Below are 15791 nucleotides of genomic sequence, written 5' to 3' on the forward strand. Positions count from 1 at the left end.
ACAAAATTTGACATTTTACCAGATCTTTGCAGTGGTATCATTCTCGGCCGAGACTCCATGAGGCAGTATTATAGTGTTTCTTTTAACTTTGGTGGTCATAAGGGAAGTCTCCAAATGCCTAGCTCTGTTTCCTACAGTGTACAGTCTGCTTTAGTAAAAACGCCATCTCTTTTCACAAACCTTTCTCCAGACTGTAACCTATTACCACTAAATCTAGGAGGTTTGGAAATCAAGATAAACAATTTATAGGGTTAGAAATTGAGAAAATGCTCCGGGAAGGAGTAATTGAAGAAATTACCTCACTTGGGAGAGTCCACATTTAAATAGTTTCTGGTGAGCATCACAGAAACATATTGTTGATTACAGTCGAACAATCAATAGATTCACATCATTAGACGCTTACCCTCTACCAAGGATGGATGATCTTACTGCAGGAATTTCTAGATATAAAATTTACAGCTCACTGGATTTCAAGAGGGCGTATCGAGAGGAAGAGAAAATGTACACTTTGAAGCGAAGGAAAAGTTATAACAGTTGTGTAGAGTTCGGTTTGGCGTCACTAATGGTGTCGCTTGTTTCCAAAAAACTATGGACGACATCATCAAACAACGTAAGTTGCTGGGAGTTCATGCATATGCTGACAATAAAGTTATAGCTGGGAATACCCAAAAGGAACATAATGAAAATCTTGCAAAATTTCGGAAAGTTGCTCAGGTTCATAACCTGACTTTCAACGAAGCAAAGTCTACCTCAATAGACTTCCTTGGTTAAACAATAACTCACGGAATGATTAAACCAGATGGTGAACGACTACGACCACTCAAGGAACTACCTTTTTCGAAAGACAAGGCTACTATGTGCCGAGTCATTTGATTATTTTCGTATGATTCGCAATGGATATCTAAATTCTCCAAGAAAATAAAACCTCTTGTTAACAATGACTCTATTCCCATCAACACAGAATCTAAAAAGGCCTTCAATAACATCAAAGACGAAATCGGAAAGACTCTGCTTCAGTCAATAAATGAAGATCTTCCTCTGGTGGTTGAAACTGATGCCTCAGATACCGCTATACACTCTCGATCAAGCTGGTCAACCAATTGCCCTTTTCTCGAGGTCTCTTACTCACGCTGAATGCAAACATGCTTCCGTCGAAAAAGAAGCGTATACTATTGTGGAAGCAATCAAAAAGTGGTCACAGTACCTATCTGCCAGGCGTTTCATAATAGTTACTGACCAAAAAGTAGTGAACTACATGTTTGTAATAAACAAGCGTACGGTTGCCAGAAAAATACAGACGACCCAGTAAGGTTAATAAATATATATTTTATTTCTCACCAAATTAAAGATTTAAGGCGTCGTTTTTATGATGGCCGGGCGGGCGTTGAGATAAACTCATCAACGATCAAAGTCCTTTGGATTCGGTTGGGTGCGGGGCGGTGATGGCAGGAATGTGGCTTAGCGTGTCCAGCGATCCTTGTTAGCTGATGTTGCTTGGCGGGGTTGGTGAGAGGTGGTGATTCGGTATCAGCCAGAGAAGGAAAGCGGCTTGCATCAGGATCGCAGGTGAGATGGTAGCGGTGGGCGATGCTGGCTGTACGTAGTAAGGTTCGAGTCTTGGTAGCACGAGTGGGGTTGGTGAGAGGTGATGATTTGGTATCAGCCGAAGAAGGAAAGGGGCTTGTATCAGGATCGCGGCGGGCGATGCTGGTGTGGTACGCTTCGAGTCTGATGTCGCTGAGAGGGGCCGGGTGCTGGTTGACGATGGAGCGTGTTCACATCATGCCGCGCTAGGGTCGGTCTGTCTGTTGTCGAAAAGGCTGGTATTTATATATTGATGAAGCGGACGTAGTAGGGAGCACATAAAGTTTTTTTTTAATCGCTGGCTTGAGTTTGCTTTATGATTTTGTTTGTTTTTCGTGCTATAATGTGTTGTAGCGAACTGTCTGTTTGGTGTATGCATGTGTTATATCGATTTGAAGCTAATAAAATTGTGAATGTAATCTAGTCGGGGTTGTACAGTTGCATTGTTATGTGAATTTTATATTGGTGTTTATATGCTTAGGAGTTGCGTTTGCTGTGATGTTTGTGTTGTGTATTTTGGTTTTGTCTTTTGCTGTGCAGCTTTCTGTGGCGGTTTTCTTTGTTGAAGTAAGGTGCGAGTTATTCTAATTATGTGTGTATCTAAAGAAATGGGATTTGAAGTTGTCATGTGTATTTATTGTGTTCATTGCGTTGTACCGACGAACATATTTGTCCTAGCGTCGCCATTGCCGGTTTTCGGTTTATTCATGAAAATATGGACGGATATGCGATATAACATGTTCAATTAAGAAAGACCAGGAACAATTAAAAACAATAAAACTCAAAGGTGGAGAATGGAACTGGGATACTACGATTATGATATGTATCGGCCAGGAAGAAATAACATTTCTGCTGACGCACTCTCACGAGCTTATTGTGGAGCCATCAACAACAAAGCTAAACTATCAGATATCTAGGTGTCTCTCTGCCATCAAGGAATCACACGAATGGCACTTTTTGTGAAAGTTCGAAATCTTCTTTATTCGATAGAAGAAATCAAGAAAGTGTGTGCCGAATGCGCCATATGTGCACGATGTAAACCAAGGTTTCACTCTCCAAACTCAACGCCTTTTATCAAAGCTACTCAGCCAATGGAAAGACTCAACATAGATTTCAACGGACCGCTTCCATCTACATCGAAGTAGTAGTAGACGAGTACTCACGTTTTCCCTTTGCTTTTTCCGTGTGCAAGTATAACTACTAATGTAGTTGTAGCTAGCTGCTACTACTACGAGACTAGGCTGTATTCTCACCTTAGTTCTCTCTTTCTCCCTACCCTTTTCTCTTTTCCTTCCTTTCTTCTTATACGTTATCAGAGGTTCCAGCCAATGAAAAGCGAGAACGGTTTACGTGGGGTATTCGAGTGAAGGAAACGTCCTTACTTCCACGGCGACTAGAGACAGAACACACGCCTCACTCCTCAGCTCCCGTTAGGTAGCCAAGAGGAGCATTGAACATTAATACAGACTTTACAAAATGCACTGTCTTTCTTTGTAACCCGAGTTTCGGGAAAACACACATATATATTGGATATATAAAACCTCATGAATTCACAACAAAGTCGCGTTACACGTCCTCATTTTTATAAGAAGACAATGTCTTCTTTTACCAGTATTTATTTCTATTTCAGCGCTCCAGTTCTCCCTGTTATCGGAGGCGCCCCGAAGTGGGAGCCTACCGAAATGATGACCTCTAATTAGTACCCATGTTAATGTATGGTAATAATACCATATAGTAATCGAATGGTTTTTCCAAATTTTTACAATGTTAGGGACACCCTCATACATCCACTCTGATCGAGGAACTTCATTTGTATTCAAAGACCTACGGGAGTATCTCAGAAGTTTAAGCATAGCAACTAGCTGGACTACACTTTAAACCCTCGGCGAAATGGACAATGTGAGCGATACAATGGCGTTATATGGAAAACTATATCTATGGCATTGGCTTCTAGTAACCTCAAACAGTCACAGTGGGAGACTGTACTTCCCAAAGTATTACACTCCATCAGATCTCTTCTGTGTACTGCAACTAATGCCACTCCTCATGAGAGACTATTTTCCTACCAACGAAAGTCACTTGGGCGTCATTCTCTACCCTCTTAGCTAACTGTTCCAGGGCCTGTATTACTGCGTCGTCATGTTCGGTATAGTAAATATGAATCCTTGGTCGATGAGGTACAACTTTTAGAAACAACCCCTCAGTACGCCCACGTGCAGTTTAATGAGGGACGAGAGTCTAAGGTCTCTCTATATGACCTAGCTCCCATTGGAAACTTGACTCTATCTAAAAAGCCGACCCCAACTGAAACCTTCGTTCATCCAGAAAAGTCGAACAATCTTTGTGTTGAGAATAACTTAGCTAATCCAACTTCTACCGAAGAACAAAATACAGCACCTGAAATATCTTCTCCAATGCCCATTGATCCTGCTGCTGATGCTGATTTTTCCGTTCCTGAACTTAAACCTTCCTCAACGGCACCTATGAACCCGGAAGAATTATCACCTCCTCCTAAACCTGAATACCGAGGAACCCTAAGACGATCCTTACGTGAACGTCGAAAACCATCACGTTTTCAATGACTGTGACAAATTAACTTTAATTAATACTATAACTTTAATTCTTTAGAGAAGGGGAGAATGTCGTAATATTAAAACTTTCGTATTTTGTGTTTACTGTGTTGTCCTATTATATTCTCTTGCTGTGTATGTAAGAAAAAAATGTAAGGAAAAATTCAAGATGGCGCCGACTCTCTCTTAAACACGGTAAGATATCCTCAACACGGCACAAGAAGCAACAGCCACACGATTCCCCAGCCAACTCAATCGTCACTCACCCACGTCTTTTCCCTCACCCGCTTTTATCGTCGTTCTAGGCCGGCTAAATTTGCATATTCCGAGAATTCGTGTGACTTTGCGAGACATCATACTTTACAAAAGACGGCGGTCGCCATCTTGGTCCCTCTTTTCTATTTTTGGTCGGTAACGCTGAGCTGGTCTCGAGGTAAGTCTTTTTCCCCTCATCCGTCTCTCCCACGTACCCACACAACACGCAAACACGCGGGCGCTTATCTCCTGGATGCACGTTACACTCCCCCCTGATCTGATGATCACATAGAGAGCACTGGGGGGTGGCCTTTTAGTGCGTGTGCTTCTGCGAAGAGGTACATTCACTGTTTCAGATTCGGGCTCTGGATCTGGTTCCGCCTCATCAGATGAAGTATCGCTATCAGTCTCTGGAAGGGGCTCACTGAATCCGTGCATCGGCAGCTCATCGCTAGACGCTTCACTGCTTTCTTCTGTAGTTGTATGACGCACCTCGGTAGCTGGGCGAAGATCTCGCACATGTCGTGGGGTTCCATCGACCAAAACAGACTGCTGGCTAATCACTCCAGATATGTGTCCTCGCTTAAACTTGTCGGTGCACCGATTTCCTGGAGGCCGCACCCACACTGGATCTCCCACTTCATATCTGTTATATGTTCCCTTGTCGGTTGGCTGCGTAGTGTTGATTCCCTTCACTCCGACTTGGTACGTGTAAATAGCATTCGCAGGTGCGGTTGAAGGGGACGTCCCGTCCTTTGGCGTAATGTTGTACCAATATGTTGCTTCCGCAATAGTACATCGCTTCCTGGCAGCAATTCTCTTGATGCTGCGATGGCTTCTTTCAGCAATGCCATTTCCTGATGGCACATGCGCACATCGCAACCGTAAACGGACGCCCCACTCATCTAACAACTGCCGGACTTGCTGGCTACAAAACGCTGCATCATTGTCAGTCAGGAGCTCTTCCGGCGCACCTCGCTCAAAAAAAATGGATGATAGGTGGCGAACAACATTTGCTGAATCCTGTCTGGTCATCTGCCGCCACACCGCAAATCTCGTAGGCCCGCAATCAATGAGAGTTAGAAAGGGCTTGCCACTGTAATGGGTAATATCCATGGCCAGCCGCTGCCACACACTCTCAACTTCCAAGCGACCCTTCTGCCATCGCTCTGGTGCAGGATCAATAGACTGGCAAGCCTCACAATTTCTGACGATCTGTCTGACATCCATCTTGGTCACTGCTGGGTATGCACGCCTCACAAAATAAAGGGCCCTCTTGATACCCGGATGTCCGCTCTGTGCATGAATTTTTTGTATTTGACATGGGTCGATTGCAACTGCACAAGATCGAGCAGTAATCTCCATTCCCATCTTCGCGGCTTCATACTATTTGTGAGGTACACGGGTCAGTTGGTCAGCACGATTACAATGTGATGGCACCAGAGTGACGCTCAGTGATAGCCCATACTCAGATACCAGGTTTTTTAGCGTGTCTAACCTTCTCCGTATTAACATTTCGCTTGCTGCCTTGGTACGGATTCGTGTCCGTCCTGAAAGTGTGTCAGACACCCAGTGGTAGACACAGAGAGAATATGTGTACAAGGTCAACTTCTTAGACTGCCACTGCAGGGCCAGATTTACCCCCTTTACAACAGCGTCCAGCTCTGCCAGGTTGATATGCTGAGAATCTGTTACGGGCCGCAGCCAACACGCATCCTCGAACACGTTTCCTCCTTGCTCCAACGATACTCCCAACGCCAAAGAACTGGCATCAACCCACACACCTACGTTGTCTCCGTTAACACACCACCGCCCACAGGCAGGGTCCTTCTTGTTCACTCTCTCCAGTGTCTCTTTAATCATAAGAGTTAGTAGGACATCATCGGATATGTCATCCCAACCCGTGGTTGTTAAATTTGCTCTGCGTTTAATCACACCAACAGCTGCGCGGAGCCAGCCACAGACCGGTAAGTGACCAACAAGTTTTCCACACCAAGAAAAAACGGTCCGCCTTGTAACGAGGTTGGGGATGCTTGGAATTTCACTGCCACGCCTCCATTGTAGGGTGCCATCCTCTTCATAAACATCCAATCCCAATACACGTGCTCCTTCCCTTAAACGTTCGGGATTCTTGCATTCCAGACCAAACTGAGCCAACTTTTCTTTGACACACAACGCAGACTGTACATCTTCATTGACGTATACGTCATCAATGTAAGCTGACGTTGAGTCCCTCATGGGCTTTTCTTGGGACAATACTGTGTTGACAATAGTCTTCATGATCTGTGGTGCCACATTTAGGCCGAAGCCAAGGCGTGTAAGGCAGTACCTCTGCCCCTGGAACCAAACTGTCTGGAACGGCCACAACGTCTCATCAACTCGCACCTGTAAATAGGCTTTTCGTAAATCCAATATTGAGACATTAGTGCCTTTCTGACGCCATTCCCTCAACTTACTGGCGCATACGTCAGCATCGGCAGTGTAGGCTTCAATATGCTTGTTAAGCTCCCTATAGTCCAGCACGGGCCGTACTTTCGACTTGTTATGCTGGACTACTGCCATCAAGGGTATTAGACCCTTCGGAGGCCCAAGCTTGTCCTCAGGGTAGGGGATTAACCAGCCATCTTGGATCCACGCCTTTAGTTCCCTTTCGTATTCTGCTCGGGCCTCACTGGGTATAGGGTACTCTGCAACCCCATTCTTGAGTTTAGTCGGTGCCATTCCCTCGGTCCACTTCCAAGATGCAATCCAGGCCCTCTTGCGCGAGTCGTAGTCCACTGTAAAATCCGGCCGATCGATATGGAGCGCTGCACACACTGGGGCCTCTAAGAATCGCACCTTTCCATCCCGATGAATTGCGACTCCCCCCAGCGCCTTGATGGCATCGTATCCGAGCAACAGGTCAAACCCCAGGAGATTTCCTTGGGTCACGAGCACATTGATCTTAGTGGCTGCACCGGTGTCCGTGTAGATCTTGACAGTTCCAGCTCCACAGCATGTCTGGGTCTCGCCTCCTATCGTGGTGACTTTGATCTTCCTCTTAGTCCAACTTGGACACAGCCTGGTGCTCACTATAGTATGCGAACAGCCTGAGTCGAGAAGTGCTGAGCAGGGTATCCTGTTTACGTAGACGGTTATTACTGGTTGCGCCTTGTTCAAATTTTGCTCGGGGAGCAGGGCGGCGCTGACGTCCTCTCCCCTGATACGTTTCCCGCACAGTTTTGGGCTAGATGCCCCAAACCGCCACACTTAAAACAGCGCACACGCCCCCTGTTGGTGCAATTCCTTGCAAAATGTCCGCGTCGGCCGCAGCGAAAACATTTCCCATTGCTTGCAGGGTTCTGATTCGGAATCTCCCGAGCGCCAATCTGGCCTGTCTGTGTCGCCATCACAACTGGTTCCCCCAGGTCCTCCTCATCTTTGATGATGGCTCGAGCACGTTCCATCAAGTGTTCCATGGTCGTTGTTGAAACGCTGGTTGAGGCTCTCAGTAGCTGCTTCACCCGAGTGGGAAGGCCCGCCACAAACGCATACGCAAGCGTCTGCTCCGACACCCCTCCACCGAACAGAACTGCGAGTTTCTTTAACTCAGCGAAGAAAACGTCCACGCTTTCCTCCGGTAGAAGTTTTCGGGAAGCAAATTTTTCATAGGCCGTACAAGGATCCATGGCAAATGCCTTGTACAGCGCAGCTTTAATTGCGGTGACATCTCCCTTTTCGGCAGCACTGAGTTGCTGATATACACTCAAGGCACCCCCAGCCAATCTCAGGGGAATTACAGTGTGTACCCTTTTCACCTCACAAAGGTCGCACGTCAGCTCGACCCTTTCAACCCAGTCGACGATGGACGTGGTCCCGTCAAACTCGGGTATGAGCTTTAAGTCAAATTTCGACTCGGTCATAGTCCTAGAGGCCAAATGGCCGGAATAGCTTGTAAGAAAAAAAATGTAAGGAAAAATTCAAGATGGCGCCGACTCTCTCTTAAACACGGTAAGATATCCTCAACACGGCACAAGAAGCAACAGCCACACGATTCCCCAGCCAACTCAATCGTCACTCACCCACATCTTTTCCCTCACCCGCTTTTATCGTCGTTCTAGGCCGGCTAAATTTGCATATTCCGAGAATTCGTGTGACTTTGCGAGACATCATACTTTACAAAAGACGGCGGTCGCCATCTTGGTCCCTCTTTTCTATTTTTGGTCGGTAACGCTGAGCTGGTCTCGAGGTAAGTCTTTTTCCCCTCATCCGTCTCTCCCACGTACCCACACAACACGCAAACACGCGGGCACTTATCTCCTGGATGCACGTTACAGTGTACTCTCTAGTATTTTCTATTCGTTCATTAAAACCTTTATTCGAATAAACGTGTCTTTTGTTTTCACTTTACAACAGAAGGTTCTTGTAGCTAAATGGATGGTAAACAGCAAAACAAAATAAAATAAATAAAATAATCAAAAGTTCAGCTAGAATTCGTAACTGTCAACTTTATCAACTTTCAGCACGTCTTTTCCCACCACCTCTGCCAACAGGCATTTTATTAGAAAACTGCCCCCATTCCATTTGCAGTGTGCAGTGGAAGATGAGATCCCGTGATATTCCACGAGACTACACCTTATAAATCCATGGCTGCCATCTTTAATTTCTCTTTCTCTCTCTGTATCTATCTATCTATCTCTTTCTCTCTTTCTCTCTCTCTCTCTCTCAGATCCCATCCGAAGGTAAATTGTATAACCGCACAATACACACACGCGAGCGCTTTCTTCTTTGATTATTACATTCAACTCAACACTCCTCCCTGGCCTCCAGACCACACATGTGGCATGGTTGACGTGGGCGTTTGTTCTGGGCACGCATACGAAGGGGGATTGGCTGGACTACTTCATCTTCATCGGAGCTCTCAGAAGAGGCGTTGGAACCATTGGCATCAGCATTAGGGCGTACAGTCAAACCATCAGGCTGGACTTCTTCATCTTCATTGGAGCTCTCAGAAGGGGTGCTGGAACTATCGGCGTCAGCGTTGGGGTTCGCAGTTGTACCATCACAGCGAATAGGTCGGATCCACAGGTCATCGTTGGATGATTCACCATTACTGCTACTCACCAACTAGTTCGTATTTAGGGCAGGCTGGATATCCTTCACAATATTGTCTTCTTCCCGGACATCCCAAGACGGCGGTGAGAATTCAGCATTCATTTCCGTTATACGACGAAACAGAACTGTTTACCGTCCACACAAAAAGAGCCAGAATTGTGGGATGAGACCATCTGTTACCCGCACTCAGATAAGTTCTAGTGAGCCACGTTTCGCAAACCCTTAATCATCTTCATCATTCTGTACAACAGTCCGTTTTCACTTTACATTATATTTCATTTTACTCACTCAGTAAAATTGCTTAAATATCAATTGCTTGGTTGTATTCCCTTCTTTCAAACTGTCGTCACATTTCTGATAAGAACTCTTCTGCTGATTTCTTGTTGCATTCTCAAGTGTGTGAATTGAACTTTATTTCAGGGAAAATTAATCCCAACCCCACTTTGATTTAGGGGTACTATCTGGGGCATAATTTACATAATTTAAATAGAGAGTTTAGCAGCAAAATATCTGTTTACATTAGACTTGAACTTCTGCATATCAATACAGTCAGGGATGTAGGAACCCAGAAGGGAATTCCAAAGTCTACCAGCCATAGGAAAGAAACTGAGTAGAAAGCTTTTTGGCATCTGAGGATCTCTACTGTATATGTCGGGGACGCATCCTTACTGCCGGGAATATTGAACTATTCCATGACGTCACGTCCGTCCATGACGTCACTTCCGGATAACGAAGACTGATTCACAAATCAGAGACGGACACACGGAGAGTATGGTCGTCACCATCAAGTCCAGTAGTTGAGCAAAGATATTGCTCAATTTACCTTTTTCATGTATTTTCGTAAATACGTATTTAATTGTTACTGTGTTCTTCCTCGTCAATTATTCAAATACTAACACCACAACACTGGCGGACGAGGATTCGAACTTACACGATAAACCAAAAAACAACTGTTTGGCGGCGGGATAGTCCGATTGTACACTAAAATAACTTATCAGTGACTATTCGAAATAGCTTACGCTAGGACCCCTAAATAAAAAGAAACAATGCAAGTAAGCTCTGACTTAAATACGAGAAAAGTTTGTACTAAGTCCTAAGTAAACCTTCTTTGTCTCTTCACAAAAATGAAAGAACTTTAAACCAGACGGTTTTTTTTTGTTAATGTTTTCCTTTTTCTTATTAAGTTCTGCCAAAATTAATTTTTACTTCTGAAAAAAAAAGAAAAAGAAAGAAATACGAAAATAAACGTTACTCTGTACTTTGTGGGGACAAGGAAGAAAAAGAATTGACTTAAATGCTAAATATAACCGTCCATTTTATGCAAATTCGGGTTTTCAGCTGGAAGTGAAACATATTTTGTTGTTCCTAAATTGGTTATTACGGAAGCGAAATGGAACATTTTATTGTTCGAATTTTGTGAAATGGCTTTTCTTCTTTATTTAGACAACTTGCAAATATTCTTTTTCCTCTTCCTTGTTTAAAGGTTGGAAGACAATTTTGTTGCAGTAAATTTTTGAATAAATAGTTTTTCCCCACTGTAGTTTAGTATTAAACTTTTGTATACAGAAATAGTAAGTGAGATCTGACAGCTTTCTCTCTCTCTCTCTCTCTCACTCTCTTTCTCTCTCTCTCTCTCACACACACACACACACACACACACACACACACACACACACACACACACACACACACACACACACACAAAGAAAGGACATTTTTTACCCCTTCGAGATTTTTTGTGTCCAGTTTTAAAAAAATGTCTCGTTCACCTGGGAAGGATATCAAATATAGATGATTTCATACCATAATTAAGCAATTACTAAGGGCTCAAATGGATCATCAGAAAAAGATGGGGGAAAGTTTTAAAAACAAAATGCAACAACAAACACAGCAGCAAGAAGAAATTGCTGTTTCAACTTTGGGAACAAGACGAAAAATTGCTTCTTGAGCAGAAAAGACACGAGTAAGTGTTTATAAAAGTGTGAATATTACAGAACATTGTGGTCCCAGCACCGCATTTTCCCAAAACACCAAATGGAATTACATCGGTACGCTTAACTACCTACCCGAGAAAGATATGACGTTTGAGGCTTTTTTAGGAGATACGAGGACTGTTGGCTGTCAAAAGTGAGCAATTCCAAAAAGGTCCGCCACTCCTACGAAAGCTAGAAACAACAGAACACAGTTCGTTTCCTATATTCTACCCAGGAAGTTAAGCGAGCTGAAATTCTCCGAAGAGGTCAAGAAGCTCTTGTCTGAACTCTTCAGCCCTAAGACCACGCTTTTTCACAAAAGATGAAAGTGCTTCAAACTGGTAAAACGCGATGATGAAGACGGTTACATCGCCGCGTCTATTTTTGACAAACACTGTGACGATTTTCGTCTAGCTGAATTATCAGCGGACGATTTCAAATGTTTTATTTTTGCACAGGGTCTCGTCTCAGCCAAAAAAAATTAAACAGAGATAAGACGGCGAGTCCTATCTTGACTCGAAAGGGAAGAAGGGATAACTCTCAAGAATTTGGTCCAGCATTGCTCACGTGTAATTAGTGTAAAGAACGACGCACGAAACACGTAGGAATCATATGTGCGAATGACTAGTTTCATGCCAAAGGATTACTCCCATGGAAAAACAAATAAACGACAATAAAAACTAGGCTAAACCAAAGAGTGGCCATCCAATCTCGAAACCTGATCCGCCCATAAGGTTCTGCAACCGTTGCGGCGGACAACATTGGTCCGTTAGATGAGTGTACAAAAACAAAATATTCAATGAGTGTGGGAGGAAAGGCCACAAAGCGACGCATTGTAAAAGGAACAGAAACAATAGGGTCTGACGAACAAGATCAGACAGGGAAGAGGAGAACTGGACAGAATGAATCACTGTCAACACCGATAAATATAAAAGTGAAAATGTATGTATGTATGTATGTTCGCTTTTTGTGTATGTCTGTAAAAGGATTTTTTTGCTGGACTTCTCGGTCGGCTCATTCCTTCTTAAAACTTTTTATATCACGTCTAAATGATAAAATGTAAGAGTTACGAATGGGAGTCGCCTGTCTATTTAATTTACTCGACTTTTACGCGCTATTTTTTCCAGATTTTTAGAGCGTCCCGTGTATGTTTCGCTTTTCAGTATAAAACAAGCGAAAACTGGCTTGCAGCCGCGACATGTTTCAAGGTCAGCCATCACGCGATTTAAGTTTCTCATACCTGTCAATTGCTTTTTATTCCTCTTCCCTTGTGGCCGAGATGGTTAGGTCTCAGGGTTTTTTTCCATTTCGTTTCCATCTCCATGTCAAAGGTTCGGGGTTTAAGCCTACTTTCGTACTAAAACTTTTTTTTCTTTTACACCTCCAAACACCCGGCCAACGTTTTCTTTTAAAACAGAAGTGTTTTGATCACCCCTCCTCCAACACACACCTACAAACACCCGGGTCACGCCGGTTAGCCCCCGCTAGTCATCAATAAAATAGGAACTTTAATGAAACATTCGAATCTCTGTGTATCAAATATAGAGTTCAAGTGTTAGCTCCAGATGCAGGACCCTTGGTTTCTGCGAACTTCGTCTGAAGGAAATAACAAAAATGGAGAAACAATATTCTTGTGAAGTATGTGGCTTTTCTTCTTCAAGGAAACCTGATTTAGTAACACATATATGTACACATGCTGGAGAGAAACATAATAGAGGTCAGAGTACCCAATGATACATGGCTTAACAGAGCTGAGAGGGAAAAGATAAAGTATCAAGGACTTATGACATGAAGCGAAACCAGAAACTAAAAGAGGTTTCAATTATATTTATCATCATAGGGCAACTAGGTTTATGAAAAAGATCTTTAAATGTACTTAGCAAGTATATCCGGTGAACCAAGTGCAAGTAAGATACAAACTATTGCATTAAAAAGGGACGGCTAGAATCCTAAAAAGATCTCTTGGTTGAAGTCGCTAAAATACGGGTAAATGTCAGGCATCTTGTTGGATGTTCCACCCCCTAGAAGAAAAAGATGAAGAAATATGGAAAAAAAGAGAAGCCATATTCTTGTGAAGTATGCGGCTTTTTTCTTACAAGGAAACAAACTATGCTGTAACATTTGCGAACATATACAGGATAGATGCGATATTCTTGTGATTTTATCTGGCACTTCTTTTACAAGAAATGACAATATGTTGCAACATTTGCGAAATACTGTTGAGCAATCTCAGGTGAGCTCCCACAATCTCAACTTGAAAATAGTCTATCAACATGACGGAACTAGAACTGACAGATAACCTCCATCACGAAACTGGCCAAACATTTTGGACAAGTTTCTCTTACAAGTAATACAGAACCAGAAACCAAGTCGCATACAGAAATTTCCCTGAACATTCGCAAAATTACACTAAGAACTGCAATTGCAAAAAAAAAAGGGAATGGACCAATGATGAACGTGCCAATAAACTGGTTAAACAGAGGATCGCTTTACTATGATCAAGAGAGGAATATAATAGTTACCCAAGATTAAGGTTAGATTACTAATGCTTTTAAGTAGATGAGTGGTCTCAACAATGACAGTATAGTTTATGCAGCACAGAAGTAGAAAGTGCGAGCATCCTACAATTTAAAAAAAAATGGAAGAAACAATATTCCTATTAAGGATGTGTGTCTTTTTAAAAGAAATCAAATCTCTTGCATGCGAATACATACTTTAAACAAAATCATTTCTTGTAATATTTCGTTTATCTTTTACATATTTTGTTCATCTTTTACATAGATATATTATGTATAAGATGCTGCATAGAAACTATATAAATGAAAACTGTATGACTTTATTTTCAAACAAATGTAGTATACTGATGCTCAAGAAAAGCTTCCTTCTCATCCTGTATTTGGTTCATTAACAAATTAACAGCAAATTTGCATGATCAAAACATTATTAAGTCGCATCTGGTGCTGCATATTCAAACACGTACTGAAAAGAAACCACATTCTTTTGGTTATTTTTCACACAGAAATGAATTACTAGACAGCAAATTATTGAGACATGTCATTTTTTTTATATAGAAATGAATTTGCATCACATGAAATCAATATATTTTGTTGTGTTGTTGTATCTCATATGAAAAGCGACTGTAAGGAAACTATAGAAAAGATTTTACTTAATTAGATTTATTTATATGATGATCTGGTATTTGTTGATCATATAAAAATGTGTTTGATAGGACGTAAAATGTTGTGAAGTGTTTCACTTTTTCCAAACTCATACTAGAGAAGCACTACATATTTCTTTCAGGTATTTTTGTCTTATCTCTTACATGCTGTTTGCAACATATGCCAACAAACAGTAAAGAAAAAATTCTATTAATTATTGAAAAAAGATTTTTTTTAATTACATTGGGTTGTACCTGTTGCGGACCAGGATATAAATACCCTAAATCGCTACAAGAAAAAATGATGGAACGAATTGAATGAAGGAAACAAAACTCAAATGCTGGAATAAAATAAACATGTCGTTTATTTTCTGTTGAGAAATGGAAGTCTTGGGTGTACACTTGTTCATTCGGCCGTTGACGACTACGTGCGTGGAAGGAAAGGGGAATGCAATAGAGAAACGTGAAGTGGCAAGCCGACCTGTAGAAAGAAAGGGTTAAGCTCAGTAGAGAATCGCGCACATGTCTGTGTTGATGGACCAAAGCCAAACGGGAGATAGAGTAAGAATGTCAATCCAGTTCATGGAGAGAGAAAGCGTATAAAGTGTACATACGGTCTGTTAGCTTTTTGTCCCTCATAGTAGCAAGTGACGTGAGGTACGCGCGTGCTCGCGCATGCCGAAAAGGCACGCTGTCGGTCTGTAGACCGCCCAGCTAAAAAGCTGGTCCAAAAAGGGCTGGAAACAGCTTGTCTCTTGCTTTTATACTTGCTTCCGGTGGTCTTTTGTGCATGTGTGGATTTCCTTTGAAAGGGGAAGTGACATTATCCTTGTGTGCGTACGTGTGCACGTGTGTGAGTATACACGTGAATTGTAATGTATGTACGCGAACGTGAATATATGTACGTGTGTGGAGGTTGGCGCGTATGTTTGTGTGCGCGTATGTATATGACAAGTAATATAGCTTGAGATGTGAACGCATGTTTTTGTGTGAGACTAAAAAAGGCTCGCGCATACCTTAAAGAATTGTTATGAATCCTAAAAATATCTTTCAGCGTACAATATTTGGAATATTATTATAAAACAAATTGCTGTAAGAGTAAGATATGTGAGCTGACATAAAAGACCAGTTACAACATTGTCATTTCATTCATTTAAA

Source organism: Euprymna scolopes, chromosome 1 (genome assembly GCF_053919585.1).
Source record: "Euprymna scolopes isolate OS-2025 chromosome 1, ASM5391958v1, whole genome shotgun sequence".
NCBI classification, from domain to species: Eukaryota; Metazoa; Mollusca; class Cephalopoda; order Sepiida; family Sepiolidae; genus Euprymna; species Euprymna scolopes.